The sequence below is a fragment of the Anser anser genome, assembly GCF_964211835.1.
Source record: "Anser anser genome assembly, chromosome: 28".
Classification (NCBI taxonomy): domain Eukaryota; kingdom Metazoa; phylum Chordata; class Aves; order Anseriformes; family Anatidae; genus Anser; species Anser anser.
Window position 1 is genome coordinate 2,873,603 of NC_139749.1, and position 7,639 is coordinate 2,881,241.

The window sequence follows — 7,639 nt, forward strand, 5'->3', positions numbered from 1 at the left end:
CCTTGCTAGGAGCAGTGGTCCTGAGCCCCAGGGTTCGGTCCTGAGCTCCAGGCCCCCAAACACCAGACTCGGGTCCTCGTTATTTGTCGCCGCAGCCCCTCGCCCCAGCCCCAAATGGGTTTTGTTTCATCCCCCGTCCCAAGACGCCGCGCTCGGTGCAGACCACCGGACCAGCGCCGTTACAGGACAGGATGTTCTCGGTGGCTGCAGCGTAAAAAGAAAAAGTCAAGCTGGTCAAAATAACTCGTCCACATTTTTCTTTTTCTTTTTTTTTTTTTTTTTTTTCCCCTCCCTGTCAGTGGAAACTTCTGCCACGGCCCCGTGTCTCAAGGTTACTGCTCAGGGTGGGGGAGGATTTCAGGTTTTACAACTGAAAAATTCCAGAGAGAAACACAGAAATGTTTCTTTTTTTTTTTTTTTTAACCAAACAGAAGCCATTCATCCCGTTTTTCATCGTTTCTCAAGTTCAGCGCAGCAGGTTTGCGGCAAGCCCTGCTTTTTCACCCTCCCAGATTTTGACGGCTTTGGTGGGATACCCTCAGTGACCGCGGAACACTCGGCATTATCGATTCCTGCTGGGAGGAAAACCGATCAAAACAAATTTAAGCCCCGACCCCTTCCCCACCTGCACGACACGGGACGAGTTCCTGGGCATTTGTTTCTACGGCGCCTAGCAATTTTTCCCCTGAAGCCTTCCGATAATTGGAAAGGAAAAACTCGCTTTCGAAAACGTTTCATCTTAAAAATAAAAAAAAAAAATAAAAAATAAAAATGGACACCTTCCAAAAGGATGGAGAAGAGGCACGCTGTTCCAAAAGGCACTCGCGTTTAAAAAGGAAGATGAAAAGTTTCAACCAGGGCTATTTATAACCCCTGCTTATCCCCAGCGGCGGCACTTTTGAGCCGTACCGTGTGCCCCGGGCAGGTAATGCCCCGCGATCCCGCGACAACCCCGGCACCGTGCCGTGCCAAACCGTGCCAAACCGTGCCATGGGACCCCGTGCCGCTCGGGAAGGGGCAGCCAATATGGCAAAAACCGCTGGAAAAAAAAAATAAAAAAAAAAAAAGGAAATAAAAAATCCCACAAGGGGATGGGGAGCTTGTTGTACCCTCACCCTATTTCCTGCCGTACGTTTGCCCCCGTTACATCCAGCGGGGAACGAGGCAGCCCCCTGCCCTCGGGTTCAAACCCGTGTCAAAACCAACTGCTGCTGGCACGCGGGGAGGTTCGGGAGCTGCGGCTTTGCCACGTGTGCCTCCAAAAGGTGCCGACGTGGCACCGGCACCGCGTGGGACGCCGTCCCTCGCCCTGCTCCCCGAGCAGCCCCGTTGGAAGGGGGCAGCCGGGCAGCTGCTCCTGCTGGAAAAGATCCTTGCCCAGGACGCCGGCTGGGAGCTGACTGAAGTTCTGGAAAGAGAACCGACTCTTCTCTTCCTCCCTGCTCCTAAATAGGTCATTTAATTACCGCCTTCCCAAACCCAAAACAACGCTGACTCAAGGCGCGAGGTGGGAGCGCTGCAATTCCTCGCCATACAATGCCCAAGAGCAGCCCGGGGCACGCTGCCAGGCTTTCCTCGGCGTCGGGGTCCCCCCGAGCCCCCCACAGGCCCCCCTGGCACGGGGGCACAGCCGGCGAGGACCTCTGGCTTTCAATTAGCCCCGTTTAATTAAACCGAGGAGGGCTGGGAAGGCAGGTGCCCAGCGCACGGCGCCGGCCGAGCCCGCGGAGCGGCGATGCTCCGAGCGCAGGCACGGAGGAGCCGGAGGAAAAAGGAGGGGGGGAAGCGGCGTTTCAGCGGGCGTTGCGCAAACGGATCCGTGCCCTGCTCGTCCTCGTCACGCCGCCACGAGTTCACCGCGCAGCGCCCCGGTGCCCGCGGGGTGGTGGCCGCCGCCTGACGCATCCCCACGCAGCACCGGCCGGCCCGACCGGCTCGCGCCGAGGCACCTCTCGTGCCGCAGGGCGTTTTGGGGACGGGACCCCTCCTCTCGCACCCCCAGGACCACGCCGCAGGGCTTGGATCCCCGCTGGTAGGCAGGGGACGAGGCTGGGGCACGCGGGGGCAGGATGCGGCCGCAGCGTTTCTGTCGGAGCAGAGCTGGAGGCGCCGGGGGACACCCCCTTGCTGGAGGGGGGGGGTCACGTTTCCCTGCAAGCTCCGGGGGCCAGGACGCAGCCCCCCCTTGCAAAAAAATCATCCCAGGTGGCGAAGGGCTCAGGCACTCACCTGCTCCGGGGCCACCCTGTGCCTCCTGCGTTAAGGAGCAGCCTCGCCGCTGCCTCTGCACCACGGCCGGCACCACGCGCGCCTCTCCCCGCCACGCATCCCCCTCGGGAAGGGCGCAAAAACGGGACGGGGCTGCCCAGAAAACTCTCCCGACACTCCCCGCTTTTTGAAGAGAAAGCAAAGCTCCGGCCCTCCCCCAGAATAAATCCCTCCGAACCTATTTCCCCTGCATTTAACAAGCCCTCGCTCCACGCAGGCACTTTTTTTGGTTAAGCGATGCAAGCCCTCGTCCTTTTTTTTTCCTCAAGTGGTGGGGAGCTACAGCAGGGAGACACCAGGAGCGAGGGCAGGAGAAAGGAGAAATTAAAGAAAAAAAAGCAAGCAAACAGAAGTGGAGTGCGAGATGAAAAGCGACAGCTCGGCAAAGGTAGAGCTGCTGGCAGGCAGACGGCTAGATCCATCTTGAAAGCAAAAGCAAACTGCTGCTCAAACAAGGCAGAGGGAAAAGCTAGAGGTCTTCCGGCACTGCCTAAGCTCTGATCAAACAAAATGATTAACAAATTTCGGCTCTTTATTGAAAGCTTCTCTAATTAGAGGAAAAAAAAAAGAAAGAAAAAAAAAAGATGAAGGGGGGGATAAATAAATAAAACCCCTTGAGAGGAGCGTCAGATGGAAAAGCGGCGGCGCCAGGGACCGATCCGGCTCCTCGTCCCTGCTGCCGCGGGGGGGACGAGCGGCTCGGGGTGCCCGGCTCGCGGCCGAGGGCGCGGGATCGTGCCTGTGCCTCGTCCTCCCCGCTCCTCCCTGCCCCTGCTCCGACTCACCCCGGCTCGTCGCTACAGCCGCGGCCTTCCTGGGGGGAAGGACTGTCATCTGCAATCCGCTCACCTCCGAACTCCGGGGCAGCTCAGCCTCTAGGAAGCGCTAAAATAGCCAGAAAAAAAATAAGAAAGAGTCCCCGGCCCGAGGAGCTCGCCCTCCGAACAGATGGGACGGCTACGGGGCGAGGCACGGGGATATTTTTAGCTCTGGTTGCAGATGGGGAAGTCCGGCACGGCGAGGCTCAGCCAGCATCCACGCGGCAGCCCACGCCGCTGCCCGCGGCCGCTCGCCCCTGCCCTTGCTGGGATGAGCTGGGTGCGCACCCCCCCGGGCTCCCCCCGGGGATTTAACGGGGCGCTGCCAGCTCCATTCCCAAACCCCGGGCGCCACGGCCGCGCCGCGCGGCACCTACGTGCACCGGTGGGATTTTGGGGGACGGGGATTTGGGGGACGGGGGCGACGCCGGCGACGCACATCCCTCCTCTCCCAAAACAGGGGGCAGCCACGGCGACTCGGCCACGGCCGCACGGCTCCCGGCGGAGGCTGCTTGGGGAAAAAAAAAAAAAAAAAACTTGAAAATTGCTGCCCCTGACACGTTTCGGGGTCTAAACGCAAAGGGCCAGGCGGGGATGCCTGCGGCGGAGCCGGCACCGAGCCGTCCCCTTCGGCCAAAACCCTGGCGGGCCCCAAGCGAGGACCGGGAGCGTCGGCCTCGCCGTGCCGAGGAGCCGCAGCCTCTACCTGGCCTCCCGGGCGGCCGGGGCCACCGGGTCGCGCGTTCGACACTTCGGGCTTTGTTCCCCCGTGCACAAAGACACTTTTACACGGCCCTGGAAGCACGGAGGGACCTCGGAGTGGATGCGGTTTATGACCATATTTAGGCTCCTTTACGTCGCCGGAGTCGCGCTAAAAGGGCCGGGGGGGAAATGAGAATCAGGCCCCACTCGTTTCGCTCGGCGCAGCCGGGGGAAAAAAATCCACCCCGGCACCGGCCGCGTCCCCACCCCGCCACCAAGCGCCGCGGCCAGCGCCGTGCGAGCAGGGAGGGGGCACCGGCCCCCCCCTCCACCCCGGCCTGGCCCAGCACGGCCCCGCGGGGAAGCCGAGGGACTTGCCCAAGGTCACCCCGTGACAAAGCCGGCGCTTCCCCCGAGGTCCCCCCAAGCCCCCCGGCCGGACCGAGCGGGCGGGCAGCGAGGGGGACGCGCGGGTGGCCCCGGGGCGGCTCGTGCCGAAAGGCAGCACCCGGCGGTGCCGAGCCTCTCGCGGCCAGGCCTCTCACCTCGACCCCGTTAAATCCCCTTTTATCCCTCCCCGGCAGGACCCCCCCCGCCCGCCCCGTGCCACCAAAACCCGAACCCCGCAGCCCCCTGCCCGCTTTTGCCCCGGCGGGGCCGAGCGCGGCGCCGTCCCCGAGCAGCGGCCCCCGCGGGGCCGCCAACCACCTGCTCCCAGCCCGGCACAAGTGCGGATGCCTCAGCCTGGCAAAGCCATGACAACTGCAGAATTTGAAGGGCACGGGGAGGAGGGAGGAAAAAGGAAAAGCCGCGAGGGCCCTTCCAGAGGTCCGTGACCTTCAGGAGCCCGCCGGCAGCGCTCCCCACCGCCCGCCGCCCTCAACCGGCGCTGCCCCGGGGCCGCCGGAGCTCGTGCGCTCCCCGGGCTGGGGCTGCCGGCACCGAACCGGCCCGGGGAAGGAAAGAAAATAGCGAGAATCGACCTTACCTGCACCCAAAAACCGCTGCTCCTCGCCTGGGGGGTGGGGGGGGACACGCGGGGGTCCCAGCCCGCAGGCACGGCCCCGTCCCCAGCGAGGTTTGGGGCTGGCGACCCCGGGTCCAGCTCGGCGGAGCACCGCCGGCCCTAAAACCCCACGTGGGTGCCCTAAAACCTCAGAGGTTTCGGAGGGGCAGGATCAGGCCCCCCCCCGGGAAACGGGGGGGGGGAGAAGGGGGCAGGCGGCTCGCCCGGGGGATTTGCGGCAGCCCGGCCTGGGGGGCTGCTGGGGTGTCATGGTGGGGGGGGGGCAGGAGGGGACACCCCAATTCGTGGCCGGGGGCTCCGGGACGGGGAAGGAGGCTGCGGGTGTGTGCCGGGGGGGGGGGGGGGGGGGGGGAGGAATAATAAATATTAAAAAATATAAAAATGAAAATAAAAAAAAGGCGATGACAAAGCTGGGGGGGGGGTCAAGCTGCTGCGAAGGAGCCCGGCGGAGGGCGAGGGGAGGCCGAAGGGCCGATGGAGGCCCCGTCCTCTGCTCGCCGCCCCCCCCCGGACCCGCGGAGCCGGCAGCGGCGAGAGGCGAGCGGAGAGGGTTGGGGGGGGGGGGGGGTCTTCGTGCCCCCCCCCCCAGCCGCGGCCCCGCAAATGGCAGCGGCGGCGGTGCTGAGCCCCCCCGGGCCCCCCGCAGGAACAAACAATCCCAGCTGTCAGCTCCGGGCCGGCAAGCGGCCAAGGCAATGGAAGCTCCGCGGCTCCATTTACCGCCGGCTCCTCCGAAAAGCTGCCCTTGCCACTCACAACCCCGCAGCGGGCCCCCCCCCGGACCCCCCCCCCCCCCCCCCAACACCCTCAGCATCGCCCCCGTTTCCCCGATCCCCCCCCCCCCTACCCCGAAGCACCCCCAAACGTTGCGGCCCCGCATACGGAGCGGGGGGGGGGCGGCTGTAGGGTCGCGGTAGGGTTTTGGGGGGGGCTGCCAGCTCGCCCCCCCCCCCCCCCAAGCCATGCAGTCCCCCCCCCCTCCCTAAATAGCGGGGCGAGCCCCCCCCCGGCGCCTCTCACCTGGCCCCCCGCCGCTCAGCGCCACCTCTTCCCCTTCCTCCCTCTCGCTCCCTCCTTCACCTCTGCACCATTTTGGTTTGTTTTGAAGCGGCGGAGGGGGGGGGGGGGGGGAACGGGGCGGCGTGTTGGGGGGGGAGAGAAGGGGGGGGGGGGAAGGATGTGCTGCTTCTCCGCCCCCGCCGGCACGGCTCGGCTCGGCTCGGCTCCGCCGCCCATCCCCGCCGCCTCGGGGCGGCACCGAGGGGCTGGGGGGGGGAGCTGGGGGGGGGGGGAAGGGGGAGGATTTGGGGGGGGTATAGGGGGGTTGGGGGGGGAAACGGGGGTTGGGGGGGGAGGGAGGAGTTAGGGGGATGGGGGGGGTTAGGGAGATCGGGGGGGTGGGGGGTGGTTAGGGGGACTGGGGGGGGTTAGGGGGACTGGGGGGGGTTAGGGGATTGGGGGGGGTTAAGGAGATTGGGAGGGTTTAGGGGGATGGGGGGGTTAGGGGGACTGGGGGGGTTAGGGGGACTGGGGGGGTTAAGGAGACTGGGGGGTTAGGGGGAATTGGTAGGGGTCTAGGGGATTGGAGGGGTTTTATCGGGGTGGGGGGGTTTAGGGGACTTTGGGGGGTTTTAGGGGGACTGGGGGGGTTACGGGGGTTGGGGTGGGTTTATGGGGGTTGAGGGGGTGTCAGGGGGATGGGGGGATTAGGGAAATTTGGGGGGGTTAGGGAGGGTTTAGGGAGACTGGGGGGGTAGGGGGATGGGGGGGTAGGGGCATGGGGGGAGTTTAGGGGTATTAGGGGGGGTTTAGGGGGATAGGGGGGTTTTAGGGGGACTGGGAGGGTGCTGCCAACTCCCCCCCCACTCTCCAGCTGCTCGGCACGGGGCCGCCTTTCTCGGAAGTAACGCCAAAACCCGGCGGAGCCGTTGCAAAAAAAAAAAAAAAAAAAAGACGTACAAAACGCCTAAAAAAAAAAAAAAGAAAAAACACGTCTGAAAAGTAAACGGAGCGGCGGCGGGACCCTACCTCGAGCGCCGAGCGGAGCGGGGCCTGGCGGAGCCGCCTCCCGGGGCTGCGGCGCTGCCGGCGGGGAGCGACCATGGCCGGGCCCGGCCCAGCCCCGGCGGCGGGGCGGGGCGGGAGCAAATGGCCGCGGCCGGGAGGGAGCCGCAGGCCCCGGCCTGGGCCCGGCTCCGCTTCTCCCCTCACGGGGGGGGTCCCCGCCGCAGCCCCGGCCCCTTCCCGGGGGGGGGGGGGGTTCTGGGCCCTTCCCGGGGGTTTCTGTTGCCCCACGGCCTGGTTTCCAGCGGGGTGTTTGGGGTTGTGGGGATGGGGTGGCTGCCGGGGGGGGAGGGTTGTGGGGGGGGGTTGCTAAAGCTGCACGAAAATGGGGATGTGGGGTGGGGGAGCGGGCACTCGGAGGGGCTCGGTTTGGGGTCCGGCACCGTCGTGGGTATGACCCACGGCCCCGTGTGTGTGCTGGGGTGGGCACTCGGAGGGGCAAGGTTTGGTGCTCAGCCCCACCGAGGTACAACCCGCAGCCCCGTGTTGGCTGGGGTGGCCACTTGGGCTCGGTTCGGTGCCCAGACCCCTCGTAGGCATGACCCGCAGCCCCGTATGTACTGGGGTGGTCGCTCGGAGGGGCTCGGTTCAGTGCCCAGACCCCTCGTAGCACGACCCACGGCACCGTGCGTGCTGGGGTGGGCACTCAGAAGGCCTCGGTTCAGCGCCCAGCCCCATCGTAATATCCCTGCCCTAAAGGACAAGGAACATTTCTGAACACGTTTTTAAATTGCTGAAGCGTTATGTCGTCAGAATTGGT

General features: G+C 65.2%; 1 protein-coding gene across 8 annotated transcripts in view; it reads right to left on the bottom strand.

The window, feature by feature from the left end:
* MEF2D (myocyte enhancer factor 2D) overlaps positions 1-6,978 on the bottom strand; it is a 59,091-nt gene extending 52,113 nt beyond the window's left edge. For 4 of the 8 annotated variants that reach the window (XM_083813121.1, XM_083813120.1, XM_083813118.1 and 1 more), the window contains exons 1-2: positions 5,836-5,932; positions 3,054-3,153 (exon numbers count right to left, since the gene is read on the bottom strand). The gene's annotated coding sequence lies outside the window, so the exon portion shown is untranslated. Of the gene's footprint in view, positions 1-3,053; positions 4,354-5,835; positions 5,933-6,843 lie in introns of those variants that run through there. The other 4 variants (XM_083813122.1, XM_083813124.1, XM_083813125.1 and 1 more) reach the window with 4 other exon arrangements.
* Positions 6,979-7,639: the final 661 nt, after the last annotated feature.